The sequence below is a fragment of the Gorilla gorilla genome, chromosome 3 (genome assembly GCF_029281585.2).
Source record: "Gorilla gorilla gorilla isolate KB3781 chromosome 3, NHGRI_mGorGor1-v2.1_pri, whole genome shotgun sequence".
In the NCBI taxonomy this organism is placed as follows: Eukaryota; Metazoa; Chordata; class Mammalia; order Primates; family Hominidae; genus Gorilla; species Gorilla gorilla.
In genome coordinates, this window is record NC_073227.2 from 125,377,398 (window position 1) to 125,396,220 (window position 18,823).

General features: G+C 36.9%; 1 long non-coding RNA gene across 1 annotated transcript in view; it reads left to right on the forward strand.

Annotated features, from left to right (window-relative positions):
* LOC109026687 (uncharacterized) overlaps window positions 1-18,823 on the forward strand; it is a 217,119-nt gene that overhangs the window by 89,652 nt on the left and 108,644 nt on the right. The gene's annotated exons all lie outside the window — the stretch shown is intronic.

Consider the following 18,823-nt stretch of genomic DNA (forward strand, 5'->3'; position numbering starts at 1 on the left):
CGTGCTTAACAGACATTCCATATACATCAACCATTTTTAACATCCCTCACTAGGGTATTGAGGGAAGAAGGGATGAAATGTGGACATGTGAACTCACAAAGGCAGAATATTCTTTCAATTATAAGAAGTCACACATGTGACACTTTACTATGTCTTGGACAATAGCTAAGATTTTATCTGTGGGAATCCACCGTTGAAAATCACAATGAAAATCAAAAGGAAATGATTTAATATAAAATATTCAAATTTCTCAGTATAGGACTTTCACAGAAAACAAAGAAAGGGACAACAATGAAAATGAATTTTCTTAAAAAATAACATTTCCTTTATTTTGTGCCTGCTACTCAAACCTCAAAAACAAATCTGTACATAACTAGGAATACAGAAAAGGACCAGAGAGGATGTGATACTGCAAAGTCTTAGGACTAAACTTCCACCCTCATCAAGACCTTCACTACAGAGTTGAGGGTTCCCAGGTCAACTGAACAAAGTGAACGGTCTCTGATCTTCACCCCCGCTTCAAAAAAGATGGCCCAGGTCACTCACTGTGAAACTTATCAGAATAGACCTGGACAGAGATTGAGCTTCCCTGGTAGCTGCCCTACTTCTTCTTTGTTTTCTCGTGCCAGAAGGATTTGGTGAACTTCAAAACCTGATTGGCTCACTCGCTCCAGTCTCAAGCTGCACCTCACTTCTTTGCCCATTTTTAAATTTTTTTCTTTTTCTTTTTCTTTTTTTTTTTTTTTGCTTGCTGATTTATTTCCTTATATATTCTGGATATTAGAACTTTGTCAGATATATAGTTTGCAAATATTTTCTCTCATTCTGTAGGTTGTCTGTTTACTCTGTCGATAGTTTCTTTTGCTGTGCAGAAGCTCTTTAGTTTAATTAGGTCCCATTTATCATTCTGTGTTTTTGTTGCAATTGCTTTTGGGGACTTAGCCAAAAGTTCTTCACCAAGGCTGATGTTGAGAAGAGTGTTTTCTATGTTTTCCCCTAGGATCTTTAGAGTTTGAGGTCCTACATTTAAATCTTTAATACATCCTGAGTTTATTTTTGTATAGGATGAAAAGTAAGGGTCCAGTTTTATTCTTCTGCACATGACTAGCCAATTATCCCAACACCATTTATTGAATAGGCAGTCCTTTCTCCATCACTTGTTTTTTGTCAGCTTTGAGGAAGACCAGATGGTTGTAGGTGCATGGCTTTATTTCCGAGTTTTCTATTATGTTCCATCAGTCTCTATATCTGTTTCTGTAACAGTATCATGCTGTTTTGGTTACTGTAGCCTTGTAGTATATGGCTTAAATTTGGATAGTGTGATGCCTCTGGCTTTGTTCTTTTAGCTTAAGATTGCTTAGGCTATTCAGGCTCTTTTCTGTTTTATATGAATTTTGAAATAGATTTTTCTAATTCTGTGAAGAGTGACATTGGTAGTTTGATATGAATAGTATTGAATCTGTAAATTGCTCTGGGCAGTATGGCCATTTTAATGATGTTGATTCTTCCTGTGAACAAGCATGGAATGTTTCTCCATTTATTTGCATCATCTCTGATTTCTTTCAGCAGTGTTTTGTAGTTCTACTTTTAGAGATCTTTTATCTCCTTCTTTAACTGCATTCCTAGGTATTTCATTTTGTGGCTATTTTAAATGGCATTGTGTTCTTGACTTGATACTCAGCCTGGACATTATTGGTGTATAGAAATGCTACTGATTTTTATACATTGATTTTTATATCCTGAAACCTTGCTAAAATCATGTATCAGTTCTAGTAGCATTTTGGCAGAGTCTAGGGTTTTGTAAATATAGACTTCTCAGCAAAGAGAAAGAGTTTGACTTCTTCTTTTCCTATATGGATGCCTTTTATTTCTTTCTCTTGCCTGATTGCTCTGGCTGGGACTTCAAGTACTGTGTTGAGTAGGCATGGTAAGAGTTGGCATCCTTGCCTTGTTCCAGTTCTCAAGAGGATTGCTACTGGCTTTTGCCCATTCAGTATAATGTTGGCTGTGGGTTTATCATAGATGGCTCTCACTATTTTGAGGTATGTTCCTTCGATGCCTAGTCTGTTGAGGGTTTTTATCATGAAGGAATGTTGGATTTTATTGAAAGCTTTTTCTGTATCTATTGAGATGATCATATGGTTTTTGAACCAGCCTTGCATCCCAGGAAAAAAGTGTACTTGATCTTGGTGGATTAACTTTTGATGTGCTGTTGGATTCAATTTGCTGGTATTTCGTTGAGGGTTTTTATGTCTATGTTCATTAGGGATATTGGCCTGAAGGTTTATTTTCTTGTTGTGTCTCTACCAGATTTTGGTATTAGGCCGATGATGGCTTCGTAGAATGAGTTAGGAAGGGGTCCCTCCTCCTCTATTTTTTTGGGAATAGTTTCAGTAGGATTGGTACCAGTTTCTCTTTACATATCTGGTAGAATTCAGCTGTGAATCCATCTGATACAGGGTGCTTTTTTGGTTGGTAGTTTTTTTTTATTATTATTACTGATTCCATTTCAGATCTTAATACTCTGACCTTATAGTTCTTAGCAAAGGTCTGGCTTCATAGAAGTGTGTTCAGCCTGTATTTAATAGCTATTTTAACCTAGATAGGCAAATTCATCTTTTAAATAGTATTATGAGAGCAATTATAAGGCTACAGGTGCATTGATTCATTCAGTAGTACTCATTAAATGTCAGTCCTATGGTAGAATTTTAGTAACCTCTAGAAAGGATTAAAAAATGTTATATGGCATGTAATTCTTTCTTCCAAAAAGTTAACGAGCTACTTGGGCAGCCAAATAATATATATACTGAACAGAAAGCTAATAATATATTTAATTATCTCAAAATGATAGATACTGATTTAATTTTATGCTTTCTTTGTACAAGTTTCTGTGCCAAATGCATGGTATGTCCTATATTTTTAAACTATAATAACCTGCAGAGCATGTGTTATTCCAATTTTTAAAATGAGGAAATAAGACTCAGGGAAGTTAGGTGACCTGCCCAAGATCATATAGATGGTAAGCAGCAAAAGCAGATTCAAACACAATCTGTTCTTCCACAGAAGATTTGCTTTTTACTCCTTGCTATGGGTGTTGTCTCTTGTTACCCACAAATCACTTTTATTTCCAAGCCTAAAACTCACTATGTGCACTCAAAATAAGTTCTGAGAAAGAACATGGTGGTACGAACAAAGACAAGGATAACAGATTGCTCTCAACTTTCATGGTAACTCCGATTAATTTATTATAGCCAACTGAACACTATCTTATGAGGAATTATATGACTTGAAACAACTATAAATGTATTCTGATGCTGCATTTAGGCTCAGTGGGAAAGAACGAGAACTCGACATGGTTATTGGAAATATTTAAATATGTTTAGAATAACTTGGGTATGTGATTCTACTGCTTCACTAAATTTTATAAAATTTAACAGATCAAGAAAATTCAATGAAAATTATAATTCACACTGAAATATATTCAAAATATACAACACTCACTTGATTTTGAAGATTAGCACATATGAAAAATAATATATCAATAATTATGTTGATTACATGTTGAATATCTTGGACATTGAATTAAGTCAAATATATTATTCAGATTAATTTCAACTGTTTCTTTTTATACTTTATTAATGCAGTTGGTAGAAAATTTAGATTGAGTCTACATTTCCATTCCTTTGAGTCTACACTTAGATTAAGTCTACATTTCCATTCCTATAGCCATCAGACTAAACAATACAGAAGAGCACAGAGACAGGGGAATCTAGGGTAAGAGTGAAGTCAGTATTGATATAATTGAACATCCATATGCTTATTCTTCTAGGTCGGTGTTTGGTAGTCTTTTTTATCATCACCCGTAAAATGCCTTTTTAGACATTTTTTTCTCTAATCACTCCCGCCATGAAACTTTAACACCAAACATACACTATATACCTACTTGGGCCCTTATTCTAATATCTAAGATGTTTTTACGCATCTGAGTATTGAACAGCTTGCCCTTTGGGGATGATATTTTTACCACTGGGAATACATGTTTTGGGTGAATTGGGAAGGGTTAAGTGACGAGGCCCAGTGGGGTAAGAATGTACCTTCAGATACCATAAGACTATGGAAAATAAAGGGTTATGAATTAAGAGGAAGAGAAGTAAGTTGAAAAATAAAGAGGTAGAGGTACCATAATGATAATTTGATTTAGGGTATGAATCTATGATTAGCACCTACAATTATCCAATATATTTTGTCCATATGTTTGAACTATGCATTTTTCTAGACAGATGTTGGGGCAGCACCTAATTTACATTAATGTCAATTATAGAATGACTACATATCATAAATGCAAGAGATGTTTTGTATATCACTATTCTCTCATAGCAATATGTGCTAATGCTATATTTGAGATAAAATGAGGAAGTGAACAAATAAAGCCTCCATCCTTATGGACCCCTCTGTGATTTTTGCCTTCCTCTTCTTTCCACTACTCATGCACCTATATTAAAAGGTAAGAGGGTAATTGACCCTAAAGAAAAATGTATAGCAAGAAAAAGGTCAATAAGTATTTTCTATAAATGGGCATTTATGTAAATACAGTGTATTTCCAGTAATCCATTTCATAATGTAATTTAATATAATATCTTTTATGGGACAAAAATGCCACCCCTTAGATATTGTCAGGTAGTAACTTTCTTAAAACATGTAGAGTAAGTTTGTGACTTGAAACATGTTATTAGATAATGATGTAATGATAAGAGAGGAAAATCTGCACTGAGTCTTGGAGATAAAGAGGGATGATAATTAATTTCCAGGTTTTTGCTATTACTGTCCAAGGGAACAGGTACTCCAGCCAGCAGACAAAATAATCAAGTTTTCTTGACAGATCTATCCTTCTAGTGTAGATGAGTATCACAGCTTTATAACAATTAACTGGCATCATTTAAACTTATTTTATTCTGACTCAAGCAAATTTCTGATTTAAGTTTAGCTTCACAAATAGGCCCTTCTAACACACAATACTCACTAGCTGACCAGCTGTTTTCAGTTTTCCTACTAGTTGGTCATGATTATTTTTCACTGAAGACTTATTAGCTGGCATACTAAATTTTAAATAAGTCCACTGCATGTACTTATAGTATGTTATAAATCTAAACCTATAAATTCCTCTCACTCCCCACCTGCTTCTTTATTTCCTATCTACACGAATAGCCTCATTATCGTTCCATATAACCTAAACCCAAAGCTGAGAAGTTATCTGAAAATTCTTGCTCTCCTTGGTCCTTCCATTACACCCATCATTATAGCCTGTCAGTTCTTCTGTGTAACATTTTTTTCATCACTGCTGCTAGTATCTTAGTCCCTCATAAATTCTCCCCAACTTCTAAAAAATTCTCTCTACCACTCATTGTTCTTTCAAATCAATTATTGCCCTGAACAGGACTGTTTCTGTCATGACTGACATAGCTAAAATAGCTAAACCAAAAAAGGAAATTTATTGGCTCAAAAAAACTAAGGATGGTAAGTGCTGTTCTAGCCTTAGGTGCAACTAGATCTACAGACTCAAAGCCACTATTAGGTTTCTCTTTCCATTCCTCACTTCTGGCTTGTCAGTGTATTGGCCCTATTCTCAAAGAATTTCTTTTTTTTTTTTTTTTTTTTTGAGATGGAGTCTCTCTCCATCACCCAGGTTGGAGTGCAGTGGCATGATCTCGGCTCACTGCAACCTCTGCCGCCCGGGTTCAAGCAATTCTCCTGCCTCAGCCTCCCAAGTACCTGGGGTTACAGGCATGTGCCACCACGCCCAGCTAATTTTCTTGTATTTTTAGTAGAGACAGGGTTTCACTTTGTTGGTCAGGCTGGTCTCAAACTCCTGACCTCAAGTGATTCACCCACCTCGGCATCCCAAAGTGCTGGAATTACAGGCGTGAGCCACCGCGCCCGGCCTCTCACAGAATTTCTATATGCAATACTGGATGTGATAGATAAAGAGATGCACTGAGAACATTCCTTTTCTATAAAATACTTATACTGCCCAGGAGAGGGGAATTCAGCCACCCAATAGCCTCCAGCTGTGAGCTCCTTTAGAGTCTGGCTCAGCTTCAGGGACTCTGCGCCACCCCCCCACCACCACTGGAGGTCACAGTTTTCCCAGAGTAGCATGCATACAGTGACTAACTGCAGTGGCCCAGCCACTTTAGGTACATGCAGGACACTCATGGGCTCTGTTCACTCCAGACCTCCCTGCCAGGTTGTCTGAGGCTTTGTTAGACCTGTATCACAATTCAGCTTTCCCCTCTGCCCAATCATGCATATTTATTCATTTTATAGGGGTTGATCCCTAATAAGTATCTATACCCCAATCTCCAACTCAGTGTCTGCTTCCAGGAAATCCAGTGAGTTATATGTCCAAAGTGGCTAGGGCTTCACAGAACTCCAGCTCCACAATCCCAGAATCAATGGTCAGCCTTCCTCTTCTAGCTCTGACTAAAACATGGGTTCTGATTGACCCTATTTGACTCACATTTAATTCCCTGAACTCATTCCTTGGGCCATGCAGTCAGGGGCTGTGTTTGACAGCCCCACCAGGACCACATGGAGTGAAGGAAAAAAGTTCTCCAAAGGAGAGAAAAGATGGTCCCCTATAATCTTCCATGCAGCCAACTGAGGGCTCCTTCTAAAATATAAATCTGAATATGTATGTTTGCTTAAACATCAACTTTCCCCATTGCTTATGACAGAATTTTACTGTAAAACATTTGTCATAACATAAAACATTTTAAAAGGCACAGATTCAGCACAACATCCCTCATTTTTGTGGAATGTATTAGGAAGGCTTTTTGCCTCAAATGAGGGATTGGTTTTTGCCTAAAAAGATATCTAGAGGAATGCAGTTTTTGCCTTTGGGTCTCCTGCCTCAGTGTGGTAGGGCCAGTGAACATTTTAGTATTTGTCGTGGCTTTTGATTCATGGTTGCAACATTGCTGCCAGGGCTCTAGCCATGATGACCTCATTCAAGGTAGGACCAAGCAAGCAGATAGGGGTCATATCAAAGCTTTTCTAAAACCACCCTCACCGGCTTTCCACCAACAGGTTAAGAACTGGAAATGAGTCCCATGAAAATTGCTAGCTGCAAGGGAATTGAGAAAGTAAAACTGTCATAGGAGTCATCAAAGGAGAAGTGGTTGGAATTTAATCTAGATAAGAGACAACATGATGATATGAGGGTATTAAGGACAATGAAAATAATTGTAGAATTGTAGTTTCTAGGAGGCTAAGGATTCTCTGGAGTCAGGGTAACAGATGGAGGAAAGTAGAATGATAGGAGTTGGTGAGCAGAGAGTGGAAAACTTAAAATTGTGACTGACTGGAGTTAGTGGAAGTCATTGATAATAACAGGATATAGGATAGAAACATAAGTTTCAGGGGCTAAGTGGAGGGGTAAATAGAGTCAAAAATCAATGGAGGAAAGGATGACAAGAAACAGACAAGGACATATGCCTGTCTTAACAGTTTTTACAAGTGCCTATCACAGAGTAGACACCGGACAAATGAATGATAAACTGAATTATTTCCCAGGCAATATTTACCTACAATCTTGATGTCTCTCCTGACAACTAGACCCTCTTGTCAAATAGCTTTCTCCTCTCCAATGTCCTGCATGTGCCTAATCTCAACATGCTCAAGGTCGAATCACAATCCCTCAGTTTTGAGTACCTTTTCAGGGTCTAGTGTCAAAATTTTTAGACAAATGCATGGATAGTTAAAATAGCAATACAAAATGTGTCACTAAAACAAGAGACAAAATTTATTGATAATACACTATGGGCCAGTACTGTGAGAACGTACCATGTGCTTGCATGGATTATCTCTTTTACTAATCAGAACCTATGAAGTAGGTACTGTTACTACACCCAGTTTGTGTATGAGAAAATTAAAACTTACAGAAATTAAGTCATTTACTCAAGGATCACAGCTACTAAGTGAAGAACCCAGGACATTAACTGTCTGTCTGACTCTATACTCTTAATGACTGTGAAGCTAACAAATTAATTGCCTTTTTCAAAGTTTGGGGGTTGGGTGCGGTGGCACATTGCAGTAATCCCCACACTTTGGGAGGCTGAGGTGGGCAGATCGCTTGAGCCCAGGAGTTCAAGACCAGCCTGGGCGACATAGCAAAACCCTATATCTACAAAAAATACAAAAATTAGCTGGGCATGATGGCAAGTTTGTAGTCCCAGCTACATGAGAGGCTGGGGTGGGAGGATCACTTGAGCGTGGGAGAGCAAGGCTGCAGTGAGTCGAGATCGTGCCACTGCACTCCAGCCTGGGTGACACAATGAGAGCCTATCTCAAAAAAAAAAAAAAAAAAGTTTGAGCCTATTTCAAAATATTGCTAAAATATGCATTCTTATTTTCTTGCAAATTATTAGACCTTCTTTAATAAGGAATTTTAATTAATCAAGGGGTGGAGTAATAGAGGGCAGTTCAGTATTTCTCATTCCTGCAGCCTCTGTTCTCTGCTGTAACCGAAAGGCCTTTACTACAGGCCTTTACTGGTAAACTCATAATAGTTATGTACATTAATCATATGAATTATCTATTTTGAGACAGAGTTTTAAATAATTGGACAATTTTAAAATCTGGTCCATGGATCAAGCAAATAGCGTTAGTAGTTTTTTATGTAGTAAACACTTTTCAAGAACAAGTTTATTCCATATTAAATATGTTTTACTCTAAGGTTGAAGCAACTGTGACAGGGTGCACAAAAGGTTTCTTAAATATTATACAAATGAAAACACTTCTTTTGTTCCTGTATGAAATACAGGTAGAAAAGTTTGTTTTCTTGGCAGTTGGGAATGAGGGGTAGAAGGTGCTGAATTTCTTGGCAGCATTCCTTATAAACAATCAATGGTCCCTGAACTGCTTTCTGAAGAAATGGGTATGCTGAGCTGTGTAGTGCTGGACTCTACAGACTTTTTGTTTGTTTGTTTTGAAAAAAAAAAAAAAATGGTGAGAAACAAGGAACGTGGGCAGAGGATTGAGAATTTTAAAAACAAAGATTGTGTTTTTTTATGTGATGTATTACATAAATTCCCTCTGCAGAAAAGAGTTAACATAGCAGGCCTGGCTTCCAACCTTTAAAAGAGCTGCTTACAAGACTGGTCCTTGGTCTTTGTCTGGGAACTTGGATTTCAGGAGGACTCCCACCATTCCCAGAACTGACAGAAGTGTCTCACTATGACTAACCTGTGCAAACACTATGGTTTATGCTTAAAACCCTCTTTCCTTCTGGGATTCCAGAATTCAGGTGCCAGGCAGAGGGCACCTGCATGATCAGCCCCAATAAAATGCCCTGCGCACTGAGTTTTTTGTTTGTTTGTTTGTTTGTTTGTTTGTTTTTGAGACAGAGTCTCGCTCTGTCGCCCAGGCTGGAGTTCAGTGGCGTGATCTCAGCTCACTGCAACCTCCAATCTCCCGGGTTCAAGCAATTTTTCTGCCTCAGCCTCCCGAGTAGAGTAGCTGGGACTACAGGTGTGTGCCACCATGCCTGGCTAATGTTTGTATTTTTAGTAGAGACCGGGTTTCACCACATTGGCCAGGCTGGTCTGGAACTCCTGAATTCATGATCTGCCCGCCTAGGCCTCCCAAAGTGCTGGGATTACAGGCGTGAGCCACTGCGACTGACCGGCACTGAGTTTCTAATAAGCTTCCTTGATTGGCAATAGCCAGAAATGTGTCCTCAGAACTTGCTGGAGGAATTCAGTGCATCCTGTGACTCCTCTGGGAGAGGATTCTTGGAAGCTTATGCCTAATTTCCCTAAGACTTCACTCCATGTGCATTTTCTCTTTGCTGATTGTGCTTTTTTGCCCTTTGTGTAATGAACTAGAGCCACAAATACAATTATATGCTAAATTCTATGTCCTAGCATATCCCCAAACCTCGGAATGATCTTTGGGACCTTCAATACAGCACCTTACTATTACAAAAAAATATTCACTTTATCACACATCTATTGAGTTTTTACTGTGCCTAAGTATTTTTTAAGCATTGAGAGTATAATAACAAATAAGGTACAGCCCATATTAAGAAGCCTAGTGCCTAGCGGAGTGGTTCTCATTCAAGGCTGATTTTTAGCAACAATTGGCAGTGTCTGGAGACATTTTTGATTGTCACCACTGGGGCAATGCTACTAGCATCAAGTGGGTAGAAGTCTGGGATGTTGCTAAACATCCTACCATATAAACTGTCTCTCCTTTTTATTGGGAGAGAGTTTTGAGAACACCTCTCTCGAAGTAAAGTATTATTTAGCCTAAAGTTAATAGTGCTGAGGTTGAGAAACCTTGATCTAGTGGAAGAAACATAGATATAAACAAACAATTTTAATACAATGTAGAAACTATTCATTATCTATTTCCCCTTCAGTGATCATGCTTTCTGTCCTACCTTTACCACACACTTCACAAAATTAAGGCCCCCCCAACCTGTGCCTTTTCACTTGCCTTCACCGTCATGACTGCATATTTTCCATGATGAGGTTAAATTCCATAGTCAATTACTATAATCATTACATCATGCAGGGATTCACAATGTTTCAGCATATGCAAATCAATCAATGTGATATATATTATATCAACATAATGAAGGACAGAAACCACATGGTAATTTCAATTGATGCTGAAAAACCATTTGATAAAATTCAACATCCTTCATGATAAAAGCCATAAAAATGGGTATAGAATAAACATACCTCAGCGTAATAAATGCTATTTTTGACAGACCCACAGCTAGTATCATGCTGAATGGGGAAAAACTGAAAGCCTTTCCTCTAAGATCTGAAATACAACAAGGATGCCCACTCTCATGACCATTATTCAACATAGTACTAACAGTGATCAACAGTGTTGATTAACATTGTTAACCAACATACCAAAATCAGTAGCATTTCTATATGTCAACAAAGAACAATCTGAATAAGAAATCAAAAAGGTAATCCCATTTACAATAGACACACATAAATACGTAGGTATTCACCAAAGAAGTGAAAGATCTCTTTCATGAAACTATAAAACACACATGAATGAAATTGAAGAAAACACCACAAAATGAAAAGGTATTCCATGTTCAAGGATTGGAAGAATCAATATTGATTGATTTGCATTTCTCTAATGATCAGTGTTGTTGAGCTTTTTTTCATGTTTGTTGGCCACTTGTATGTATTCTTTTGAGAAGTGTCTGTTCTTGTCCTTTGCCAACTTTTTAATGGAGCTGTTTGTTTTTTCCCTGTTGTTTAAGTTCCTTGTAGACTCTGGATATTAGACCTTTGTCAAATGGATAGATGCTAAAATTTTCTCCTATTTTGTAGGTTGTTCACTCTGATTATTGTTTCTTTTTCTGTGTAGAGCTTTTTAGTTTAATTAGATCCCATCTGTCAAATTTTGCTTTTGTTGCAGTTGCTGTTGGCATTTTCATCATCAAATCTTTGCCTATGCCTACATCCTGAATGGTATTGCCTCGATTTTCTTCTAGAGTTTTTATAGTTTTGAATTTTATGTTTAAGTATTTTATTCATCTTGAGTTGATTTTTGTAAGGAAGGGGTCCAGTTTCAATTTTCTGCATATGGCTAGCCAGCACTCCCAGCACCATTTATTAAACAGAGTCACTTCCTCATTGTTTTTGTCAACTTTGTCCAAGACCAGATGGTTGTAGGTGTGCAGTCTTATTTCTGAGTTCTCTATTCTGTTCTGTTGGTCTATGTATCTGTTCTAGTACCAGTACCATGCTTTTTAGTTACTGTAAATTTGTAGTATAGTTTGAAGTCAGGTAGCGTGATGCCTCCAGCTTTGTTCTCTTTGCTTAGGATTGTCTTGGCTATTCAGGCTCTTTTTTAGTTCCATATCGATTTTTACATACTTTTTTTTTAATTCTGTGAAGAATGTCAATGGTAGTTTAATGGGAATAGCACTGAATGTATAAATTGCTTAGGGTAGTATGGCCATTTTCACAATGTTGTTTCTTCCTATCCATGAGCATGGAATGTTTCTCTGTTTGTGTCTGTTCTGATTTCTTTGAGCAGTGCTTTGTAGTTCTCCTTGAAGAGGTCCTTCACTTCCCTTGTTAGCTGTATTAATACCTAGGTATTCTTTTTGTGGCAATTGTGAATGAGAGTTCATTCGTGGTTTGGCTCTTGGCTTGCTTGTTGGTGGTGTATAGGAATACTAGCTATTTTTGCACATTGATTTTATATTCTGAGATTTAGGCTTATCAGCTTAAGAAGCTTTTGGGGTAAGACAATGAGGTTTTCTAGATATAGGATCATGTCATCTGCAAATAAAGACAATTTGACTTCTTCTTTTTTTTCTTTTTTTTTTTTTTTTGAGACGGAGTCTCACTCTGTCACCCAGGCTGTAGTGTAGTGGCATGATCTCAGCTTATTGCAAGCTCCGCCTCCTGGGTTCACACCTTCTCCTGCCTCAGCCTCCTGAGTAGCTGGGACTACAGGTGCCCGCCACCATGCCCGGCTAATTTTTTTTTTTTTTGTATTTTTATTAGAGATGGAGTTTCACTGTGTTAGCCAGGATGGTCTCGATCTCCTGACCTCATGATTCACCTGCCTTGGCCTCCCAAAGGGCTGGGATTACAGGCTTCAGCCATGGCGCCCAACCGACTTCTTCTCTTTCTGTCTGAATATGCTGAATATGCTTTAGTTCTTTCTCTTGCCTGATTGCCCTGGCCAGAATTTCCAACACTGTGTTGAATAAGAGTAGTGAGAGTGGGCAACCTTGCCGTATGCCAGTTTTCAAGGGAATGCTTCCAGCTTTTGCCCATTCAGTATGGTATTGGCTGTGGGTTTGTCATAGATGGCTCTTATTATTTTGAGGTGTGTTCCTTCAATACCTAGCTTATTGAGAATTTTTAACGTGAAGGATGTTGAATTTTATTGAAGGCCTTTTCTGCCTCTACTGAGATAATCATGTGGTTTTTGTCTTTAGTTCTTTTATGTGAAGAATCGCATTTATTGATTTGCATATGTTGAACCAACTTTGCATCCCAGGAATGAAGTCAACTTGATAGTGGTGAATAAGCTTTTGATGTGCTGCTGGATTTAGTTTCCCAGTATTTTATTGAGGATTTTTGCATCAGTGTTCATCAAGGATATTGCCCTGAATGTTTTGTTGTTGTTGTTGTATCTCTGCCAGGTTTTGGTATCAGGATGATGCTGGCCTTATTTAATGAGTTAGGGAGAAGTCACTCCTTTTCCGTTTTTATGGAATAGTTTCAATAGAAATGGTACCAACTTTGTACCTCTGGTAGAATTCAGCTGTGAATTCACCTGCTTCTGGGCTTTTTTCGGTTGGTAGGCTATTTGTTACTGCCTCAGTTTCAGAACTCATTATTGGTCTATTCAGGGAATCAGTTTCTTCCAAGTTCAGTCTTGGGACAGTGTATGTGTTCAGGAATTTATTTATTTCTTCTAGATTTTCTAGTTTATGTGCATAGAAGCATTTATAGTATTCTCTGAAGGTTGTTTGTATTTCTGTGGGGTCAGTGGTAATATCCCCCTTATCATTTCTTGTTGTGTTTATTTGATTCTTCTCTCTTTTCTTCTTTATCAGTCTAGATAGTGGACTATTGATTTTATCAATTTTTTCAAAAGCCAGCTCCTGAATTTATTGATTTTCTTTTCAGAAGGGTTTTTTTTTTTTTTTTTTTTTTTGTATTTCTATCTCCTTCAGTTCAACTCTGATCTTAGTTATTTCTTTTCTTCTGCTAGCTTTGGTATTTGTTTGCTCTTGGTTCTCTAGTTCTTTTAGTTGAGATACTAGGTTGTTAATTTGAGATTTTTCTGCCTTTTTGATGTGGGCATTTAGTGCTATAAATTTCCCTCTTAACACTGCTTTAGCTGTATCCCAGAAATTCTTGTACGTTCTATCTTTGTTCTCATTACTTTCAAAGAACTTCTTGATTTCTGCCTTAATTTCATTCTTTACCCAAGAGTCATGCAGGAACAGGTTGTTCAATTTCCACATAGTTGTATGGTTTGAGTGAGTTTCTTAATCTTGAGTTCTAATTTAATTGTTCTGTGATCTGAGATACTGTTAAGATTTCGATTCTTTCACATTGGCTGAGGAGTGTTTTACTTCTGATTATGTGATCAATTTTAGAGTAAGGGCTGTGTGGCAATGAGAAAAATGTATATTCTGTTGAATTTGGGTGGAGAGTTCTATAGATATCTATCAGGCCCACTTGATCCAGAGCTGATTTCAGGTCCTGTATAATTCACATCTATTAACTGAGTTGTTTCCTCATAACTCTGCTAGTCTAAAAAGAAAAAGGAAAAAAAAAGGTGACAAGGGAAACACTGGTAGAAGGGGTAAGAAGCTAAAAGCAGTGCTTAGAAATGAAGTGTGGGAACTGACCTATGGATGGATTTTAATAGGAATATCCCTTTTTCCATCAAAATGGATCCTTGGAAGCCAGCCAAATTATTCCCTATGTGGTAAACCAGTTTATCAGACTAAGGAGAGCACAGACCCTCAGCATGGAATATTTCATATGTGTAAGAGAGTCTGGACTTGGAGCAGTGGGTGGTGGGGTGGCAGTAAGGGAAATGTGGTGGAAATGAGCCAGAAGAGTGAATTAACACGCGTATTTGTGTTGAAGCTGTTCCCGGCAAACTATAAATTATGAGAGTTATTTATAAGAGAGTCCATAATTGCTAGAGGAATTTCTGTGTTAATCATCAGGAGACAGATCCAATAAGAAAAAACAAAACAGTGCCAGCTTAAGAAAGGTTCCCCCTCCCTTCCCAAATCAATTATTGGCTATTCTGTTATGATTAAGGAATGATAGAAACTTAATTAGCTATTTTTCCATTTAAGAAAATCATATTGCTTTGATTCAAGCACACCTATGCAAGCTATCGAGAAAGTCTGTAGCTACAATGCAGATTTTAAATAATTCCAAAGCTGGTCCCCGTGGTTTAAATAAAATGACAATATAAAATGTAATTTTAGCTTATTTAAGAACTTTAATTCTGCTTTAATACAAAATATCTCTTTTGCTCCACAGTTGCTATATTAGACTAAACATTTTCATAGAAGAATATCAGTGAAGATTAGTTGTATTTATAAGAAGCATGGGCTTACCTGAATTATACCAGTATAAAGAATGACAAACATCATCCAGATGGAAAAACTAATCATAAATTCTAAAGTGTAATCAGTTGATAGACATGTTGATTTTCTCTTCTTCCTAGTGCAGTAAACTATTTTGTCAGTCTTATTTGCTGTAACTTGAAAGTTTAAAATATTTATTTTAAAAATTTTTGCTTATCGAATAGTATCTCAAAGAGCAGAGAAAACCATGGTAAGTCATAGTAGTCTGAGATGATATTTATTTTGAATATTCACACAGCAAAAGTAAGCCTGAGTTTGGGTTTTCTATTTTTCCTGTTTGCTATCCATTGCAATTTAATTGCCTAGGTTAGCTACTAGCTTTTCAATAATTTTATTGGCCCCTTTTATTATTCTTAACCTTTCTATTTTCCTGAGTTTAAATTTCAAATTTCTATATTTCTCTTCCATCTAGCTTAATGCTGTTCCTACACATTCAGTTCAGTAACTCCATTTTAGTGAGCACCATGGGGAAATTCTGAGTTTATTTTAATGAGCATCTTGCCCCAGTAATTTCATATTCTAAAAGAAAGAAGTCATGGCTACTTAAATGACTAGAAAGCAAAGATAGGCATAGATGATTGTGGGGAGAAGTGGTATACATAAACAGCCATGAGAATTTAGAAAATAGAAATGTTAATCCTGGATAAAGTAGGCATCACAGAGAAATTAGCGTTTGGGATGAATCTTGAAGGATAGGTAAGGTTTGTATATGCTGGGATAGCAAAATGGGCAGATATAATTATATGAAACCAAGTTTAGTAACTGAGAGCAATTTGTATTTTTCCTCTGTTTCAAGCTACAGCTATCTCCTACACATGGTGTGGTTTATTCAATATTGAGTTTTATACCCAGGAATGCCTTATGGGTGATGGCACATGCAGCAATGAACTACCAGGAGCTGTTACAGCAATACTGACACAGATATATGTCTTCATCTCGGTTGACCTCTCGGATGGGGACAAATTAATATATGACAATAAATAACCTGTGCAGCATGACTTCTCCAGAAACAAAAGGGACATACCTTGTATTTTATTTTAAAAAGGTATTGAAAAATGAGAAGTTACTCTCTTTTGGTCATAGAAATATCTTCTAACCTTTTCTTAGCCTTCTCAGTAGCATGCAGTAGTTGCTGGAGACAGCAGCGTTAGAAAGATAGAGAGGAAATGATAAACAGAAAGAAAAGATAAAATCGCTATTTTTAATGATGTTAAGGTAGCAAACAGGTTATGTCAACCAGTAGCTGTGTAAAATAGTCCTACGAATCTTAGAATCTCAGTTTTTTTTGTTCCCATTATTCACCAATAAAATGTAGATGAAAATATTTCTATAATTCTTCCTAACCATGATATGAAACCCAGAAGCCCTAAAAAATGATTAACACACTTGACTATATGAAACTATATAACTTTATATAAGAATACATTATGGACAAAGTTAAAAGACCCTGTGAGCTGCCAGAAAATATTTTCAACATATATATGGCAAAGATAAGTATCACTTTATGTAGAAAGCTCTTACAAATTGATTTAAAAAATCATTAAAAATATGAAACTAGGGCTGAGAGTGGTGGCTCTCGCCTGTAATCCCAGCACTTTGGGAGGCTGAGGCAGGCGGATCACAGGGTCAGGAGATCGAGACCATTCTGGCCAACAAGGTGAAACCCCATCTTTACTAAAAATACAAAAAATTAGCTGGGTGTGGTGGCACATGCCTGTAGTCCCAGCTACTCGGGATACTGAGGCAGGATAATCACTTGAACCCGGGAGGCAGAGGTTGCAGTGAGCCGAGATCATACCACTGCACTTCAGGCTGGGCAACAGAGTGAGATTCCATCACAAAAAAAAAAGAAGAAGATGAAACTATTCCCAACCTCTCTAATAATTCTAACTAAAAAAAAGAAATAAATTTTACCTATAAGACAGACTAAGATTAAGAAGAGTAATATTATCCGAGTTAGTGAGTATGAGGATATCAGCAAAGTCATGCATTCTTATGAAAATGTAAATTGCTACATTTCAGTAAGCTATTTAGCAGTATTTTTCAAAATAAATTTGCATATTACAATAGAGTGACTATAGTTAACAATAATCTATTGTATATTTTTAAGCAAAAGAGTGGAATTGGAATGTTTCTAACACAAATAAATGGTAAATGCTTAAGGTGATAGATGCCCTTTTATGCATCTATATGCATCAATTATGAATATATGTATGCAACTACAATGTACCCATAATTAAAAATAAAAATTAATAATGAGTGCACATTCACTTTTAGCCAGTTATTCTACTTCTATGAATTTGTTATATGGTGATGCAGAAACATATGAAACACACATGCATAATCACCTTAATAGTGTTTGCCATTGCAAAAAAATTAGAAACAACCCAGACATTTGTCCCTAGGAATTAAGTAAACTGCCACATATTTTTACAAGCATGTATTAATTTTGTAACCTCAGAAAAAACTTCCAGTAGGGGGAAGAAAAGGAAGAGGAGAATTGCTTAAAAAAAAACTTTAAAAATTTGTCCTTATCATAAACTACAAAAACTTGCGAAGTAAAAGTTTAAAACATTGTTCATTCCCAACCCAATGTGACTCCCAGATTGCTACTGTTAACTGGTATGTATCCTTTTAGAAATATATCTGTGTATATTTTTTAAGCATGGCCAGCTCTGCTCTTACTAAACCAAGATACAGTTAAATGTTAGTTTTTAAATCTTATGATACAAAAGTAAGTAGTTGGCAAATAATGACATGTCCCAAATCTACAGTATCCAAAATATACTTGTAAAAAAGAAGAGTTTAATTTCTGTGCTGTTGTGACATAGTGAAGGTCACAGACAACACAGAGTGCAGCTTCTCTGAGCCTTAGCATTTTCCTTCCATACTTCCTGGTTTTCACTTCATTTATTACAAATGATTTGCTTCCTTGTTTTAGGCCAATAATGTTTTTTCATTGCTATCATCTCTTCTTACAGCTCTTGTTTATTCTCCACAGCCCTACCCTTCCTCTCTTTGTAAACCCAAAATTTGAAGTTGTTTTAATTCAACAAATATTTAACAGTGATTGAAGCAATTGTTATAAGGAGTTGTTAGACTCCTGGCTTCCCCACAATTCCCACTTAAATTGATCAGTAACTGGAATGAATTTAATTTTTTCTTTTCCTTTGAGTTGATCCTCTTTCATTGCCTTATACGATTCTCCTTACTTCCCGCTACCCCTTTCTTCACTGCTGCCTCGTAGCCTTTCCCTCGCTTCCTCTCCCCTTCTCTCCCTTGTTACCTTTCCTGCCTCTCCTACCATCACCAGCAAACCTACTTCCTCTTTCCATAATGTTTCAGCTAAACTATATGTTAAAACACAACTTGAAGATTGCTCTGGAACCAAAACACAATGTATGTATCATGGTTTCTAGAAAATGTGTTTAGACTTCGTCAAGAAAAGATCATAAATGTAATTATGCCTCATTATCTTGGCTACAGCCTGGCACAGGAGAAGGAAGAACAGTTACTGGAGGGAAAAAAGAAAATTTTTCATTTGTAGAGTTTAGGCCTGTGGATATTGCCTTCTGAATATGACGGCCTCTTTGCTTTGTTCATTATCTTCCATTAAATTATTTGAGACATCCTGTTGCTTTCCATTAT